At 43.2% G+C, this 5,600-nt stretch overlaps 1 long non-coding RNA gene across 1 annotated transcript; it reads left to right on the top strand.

The window, feature by feature from the left end:
* The first annotated feature begins 1,597 nt into the window (after positions 1–1,597).
* On the top strand, positions 1,598–3,358 carry LOC136522969 (uncharacterized). The gene is made up of 3 exons (XR_010776031.1): positions 1,598–1,960; positions 2,421–2,653; positions 3,043–3,358. It is a non-coding gene; the product is annotated as an uncharacterized lncRNA (long non-coding RNA).
* Positions 3,359–5,600: the final 2,242 nt, after the last annotated feature.

The raw sequence follows: 5,600 nt of genomic DNA, 5'->3' as shown, positions 1-5,600 counted from the left end.
TCTCCTGCTCTTTCCCCGAATCGAACCTTCTTGTCGGTGCCAGCGGCGAGGCTCCAGGAAGAAATAGATGGATGGCGCGGCTTGGGGTTTTGGGGAGCACGGACGACGGGAAGAATGGATAATATATGGTACGGAGTGGGTTGACGACCCGCGGTTGTTTGAGACACTCTGGTTATGCTAATCGTGCATAATTTTTTTTCGACAATCCATAATTAGAACCAGCTAGATAGGACGACGCTGCGCCGGTCTTTCGAGAGGTAAAAAATCCACGAGAAGGAAAAAAAAGAGAGAGAAAAGAAATAAAAATAAAAAATAAAAAAAGAAAATGAATAGTACCAGAAGCACGGAGAGCCATGGATTCATGGGTGCTTAAAGAGGGGAGTCATAGTTATATATTGTTTTCTTGTATATGTCTTGCTTGTATTGCTGAGCTATTTGCATTAACTAGGACAACCAATTATGTCCTAGATGATGTTATTCTATAAATTAACATAAGAAACCACCTGAATACAAAAGGTCTATGTACATTATATTTATTTTCTAACTTCAACGAGTGAGGATAGATTGTGGAATGATTCATAAAATAAGTAAGGAGCAACTCTTACAATGGTCTATGTGGCATATTGTCCATTAATTAAGGAGTTGTTCAGTATAAATGTGGAGATTTAAATGCAAAGTTGACTGTGCATGGTTGTGGGCAAGCAGATACGCACACCAGGGGCATAGGTAGGCTAGCACGCTCAAGCTAGCAATGAGGACGAGGCATGGGTCAACTATGAGTAGGGTGGAAAATGCGTAGCTCACCAATAAGCCATATGAGCAGGTAGAGTGAGGCGATAAAGTCAGCATGGGTTAACTATGAGTAGGATGAAAAATACATAGGCTACCAATAAACCATGTGAGCAGGTAAAGTGAGGCAACGAAGTCCATAGTGTTAAGATCCTTCGTACCATCATAGATTGCAACGGGGGACCACCCACACTCCTTGACACCGTGATTCGAACATGGTCCTCGCCAGCCTTCTCATGTGCCAATTGCAACCAGTGTAGTTAACATTATAGGTGGCGAGCCAAAGTGACATTTATGTCTGGCAACTTTAGATTCATCTAAAGCTTATTTGCCCTCACGAGTCACATGAAGCGCGTTGCTAAAATTCTATAGGAACTGCTTGCAAAGTCTAGGCAACTCTTATTTATTCAGATGTGGTGACGCCGGGACATGCGTATGGCGTCGAAAAGCTTTATGAGGAACCTTATATCTAGAAAGAAACTCATTGTAGGTGTGCATGTGGTCCACATGTATGAAATTCAATGCCTAATCTTGGTGCTTGTGGGAGACATCGATCAGCCATAAAGCAAACACGTTCTAAATGCTTTCGTGTGCCTCATGAGCAAAAATTTCGAAAATATAAATCTTAGTAGCTGGTTAAAGTTCTCAGTAGCTGGTGCATGAATAACACGTTTTTTTCAAAACAAAATTGGCCGCGCACAGAAAAAAAATTCTAAAGTTCTAAAGCTGGCATTTTAGTGTGGCAAAAATAAAACAATTTAAATATCTGGCAAATTTCTGAATCCCATTCACTGTGACCCTAGTCCTCGCCTGATTAACCTGTTCCAATGTCCGCCGACTTGCAGGCCGAAATAGCGGCGCAATTGACTGTTCCCCTCGAACCCTAAGCTCTGGATCTGAGCAGCAGCTGGGGCATGGGGTCATGGGCGCGAGGTGTCGAGTGCGGCGGTGGCTCAGACGCTGGAGGCGGCGGCGGGGTTCGCCTGCGCGCACCTCTTTGCGTTGGGCGCGTTCGTCACCTCTGCCGCCCGCCGCGTTCCGCGCCATCCTCCCGGCCACGCAATCTCTAGCTTGTGCCACGTCTTGCGGTCCCAGAGTCTCTCGAGGAGGTTTCCTGGGGCCTAGGGGCCGTCTCCCCTGGCCACTGACTCCTCGTCTCCGGCATTCTGAGGTATATTGCCATGTTTAATTGCACCTAGTTGCCTCGGTGGCTCTAGCGTCTCATGACACACTTTGCTTAGCTATGCCAAAGTTTCTGATACAGCCAGCTTTAGCAATGTGGGGATTGCTAGGATTTACACATGGATGGGGGGCTGGTGTGCACAAGTTGTAAGGTTTTGCAGCCGACATAGATGCGATGCCATTTTATCCGACATAGCATGGATAACATAAAATTGGGATGTCTATTTACTCTTGTTACAATCAAAGTTATTAACCACGGTTGTTGAGGTTTCACATTAAGGTTTCATAAAAGCTAGAAGTTCTCACCAATGTATACTGGTGTTTTAGTTTGGAGCTTTGCTAATCGGTTGTATTATTTGGACCTTCCAGGATTAGTAGAGATATTAGCTGGGTGTTTATAGAAAGTGAGGCAGTCGACGAAGTTTGAATAGTCACTGTTTGGCTTGCAGCTGAAGCTTGCCGTGGCGTGTTCTTGTTGGGTTATGTCGGTTGCTGGTGGACAACGGTGCTGGTAAGATGGAGGCAGTGTTGTTTCTTTAGCCGCAATTGTGGCATTAGAGATAATTAATGATGTGTCAAAGGACACAATTGCCTTGAAGTAGCAGGGGAAGGAGGATGCTTAGAAGAGGGAGAGTTGACACTAAGGGAAGCAATGTAGAAACTGCAACTCAGCCACTCAGGGGTATTGTAGTCACTGTAGCATTGCTTCTGTTTGTGTCCAATACCATAACGAGTTATTTTGTAAACTTGTGACACAAAATGTACCATTTATTGTTTGCCTGCATGCACCGAAAGCTCGAGTTTTGTTGTTGGGTTGGCAACCTTACTTGCTTACCATGTCAGGTGTATCTATTAATTGTAGTATTTTAAGTCTGAACTAGCATAATTGAACAAGAGTATTCATTTTGTCGTGAACTAAATTCTTTTAGATTTACATGCTGAACATACAATATGCCATAAATCAAGACTATAATTTTTTAGCTAGCTTGTATGTGTTAAGCTTTTCTGTGCCGATCACACCATTTGGACAAACTTTGAAGTAATTGAGATTTTTTTTTCTCGAACGCGCAGGAGAGCAGTGTATGGTTATCTTGAGAAGAAACAATTGGAAGAGCCCTCACACACGCCGGGTGGAAAACATAAACGGCCCTGACCAAAACATCACACTACTCTGGCAGAAGGGCCATGAGGCTAGAAATACTTCAAGCCCTGGCCAAACTCCAAAACTGCAGCTCTTCGCTGGTGAAGCTCTAGCCAAGCAGAGAGGGACCCATCAAAGACACAAATATTATGATGATTCCATAATGTCCAAGTGCCAAGGATGACAAGGGAGTTAAAGTCCCTTCTGCAGCTCCTTACTGATACCTAAATTGAGAAATATCGCACCACCATAGTAGTGCAACTTTAGGTGTTGCAGTTTCTCTTGTACAAATATTGCACAAACTTGGCACTTACGGTGTTTGAGTAACTGCTCCTATGGGTTGTTCTTTTTATTGACTGTTGGGTTCTAGTCTTTACAATGGGAACTATGCTAGCAACCAATCACCTAGATAACAGCATTGTTTTTCCTATACTTAAACCATACTGGTAACACAAATACACCTGGTAACCTTGTGAACGAGCCGCACCCTTTGCCTAATATACATACCCATTTGGAGAGTGAACAATTGGTTCTTGTGTCAGGGAAGCTTTGCTAGCGAGAATAGTAGTGATTTTTTAGTTTCAACCTGTAACCATTAGTGCATGTTGGTGTCATATCCATTTTCTAATTAGATGGTATTAACTACTGCAAAAATAAGATTACTTTATTTAGCTTGTAATCTACTTAAAGGAACTAAACAAACGTGTGCTTTGAATTAAACAAGCTGATATATTAGTAAGTATGTAGCACATTAAACTTTGGTTTTGACCTGTTACATGTCTCTCACTGCTTGTATAGGAATTATCTTGGTACAAATATTGGTGTCTCTATACAATATATCAACTTATATTAAATTTTTTATACATGTGGTACAAGTCATATTGCCTTTTTTTGGCATTAGCACAATTCCCTCCTTTACACATTGCTCTTTCATTGAAGCTCTAAGAATTTGCCACGGAATATTTGAGACCCTATAATATCCACTCCAGAATAAAAGCCTGGGAGTTTTAGATCGGCTGTGGTTGTGAATTTGTGGATAATTAACAAGTTCATCAGTTGGCCAATGCCTCCTGGTTTTACTTTTCTAGACCTTTACTTTTGTTTGTTGTATATTAGCGATAGAAACATGTCTGTATATGTCTTTTTCTGAAACACTCATCTTTAGATACAAGCATGGTGAGTCCATTATCTTCAACGTCGTCCTTATTGAGAAAAAGGTCTCAACGTCGTCCTTATTGAGAAAAAGGTCTCAAAGACTCGATGGTTGGAGAAAAAGGTCATACGGCAAGACCAAATCAAAGCAATTCAAGAGTCTATAGCTGGATTTTTTAATGAGCAGGTCATCGATTCCAAGGGTGAGTTCTACTTCGACCCAACACTGCCATTGAAGCCAAGCTAGAGGATGAGAGGAAACTTGTTATGTCACAACAACTATAATGCAATCTTTTGTAATATATGCACATGAAATAATATAATGTAAAATACACATATGCATGCATGCATGTAAATATATATATGATGCATGCATGCATATATATATATATATATATATATATATATATATATATATATATATATGTATATATATATATATATATATATATATTTCTATGCTTGAATTGTGTGATTTAATACGTTCATTGTGCTTGAACCGAAAAATACTATATGCGCGTATAAATGTATAATTAACAGCGTACAATACGACTTCGAAAACCTATTTTGAAAAGAAAACAAAAAAATGAAAAGAAAAGAAAAAAGAAAAAAACCTTTAGTCCCGGTTCGTATTACCAACCGGGACTAAAGGTGCCGGCCATCGTGGCATGTCAGGAGGCACCTTTAGTCCCGGTTGGTGTTACCCACCGGGACTAAAGGTCCTCCTTTAGTCCCGGTTCCTGACCCGGGACTAAAGGACCCCCCTTTAGTCCCGGATGCTTGCTCCCGGGTGGGGAACCGGGACTAGAGGGGGTTCCCCACCAGGAGTAAAGCTCGGTTCTCTACCAGATAGCTGCGGGGAGTGCATACATGAGCAGCAGCCAGGGCGTGGGGTGATGGGCGCGAGGTGTCGAGTGCGGCGGTGGCTCAGACGCTGGAGGCGGCGGCGAGGTTCGCCTACGCGCACCTCTTGGCGTTGGGCGCGTTCGTCACCTCTGCCGCCCGCCGCGTTCAGCGCCGTCCTCCCGGCCGCGCAATCTCCAGGTTGTGCCACGTCTTGCAGTCCCAGAGTCTCTCGAGGAGGTTTCCTGGGGCCTAGGGGCCGTCTCCCCTGGCCACTGACTCCTCGTCTCCGGCGTTCTGAGAGCAAGTATAATAGCAGGCTGTAAGCCGACTAAATGCTGAGGTGGAGGAGAGAGAGGAGGAGAGAGAGGAGAAGCGGGCTGTAAGCTTACAGCCGACTTGGGCACAAGAACCAAGAAAGTCTGTGAGAGAGACAAGTGGACCATGTATTAACTGTAAAGAGCTAACTATTATATGAGTGGGCTGAGAGAAG

Source organism: Miscanthus floridulus, chromosome 2, assembly GCF_019320115.1.
Source record: "Miscanthus floridulus cultivar M001 chromosome 2, ASM1932011v1, whole genome shotgun sequence".
Classification (NCBI taxonomy): domain Eukaryota; kingdom Viridiplantae; phylum Streptophyta; class Magnoliopsida; order Poales; family Poaceae; genus Miscanthus; species Miscanthus floridulus.
Note: the sequence above shows the minus strand (reverse complement) of the source record. Positions and strands in the feature narration are given on the sequence as shown.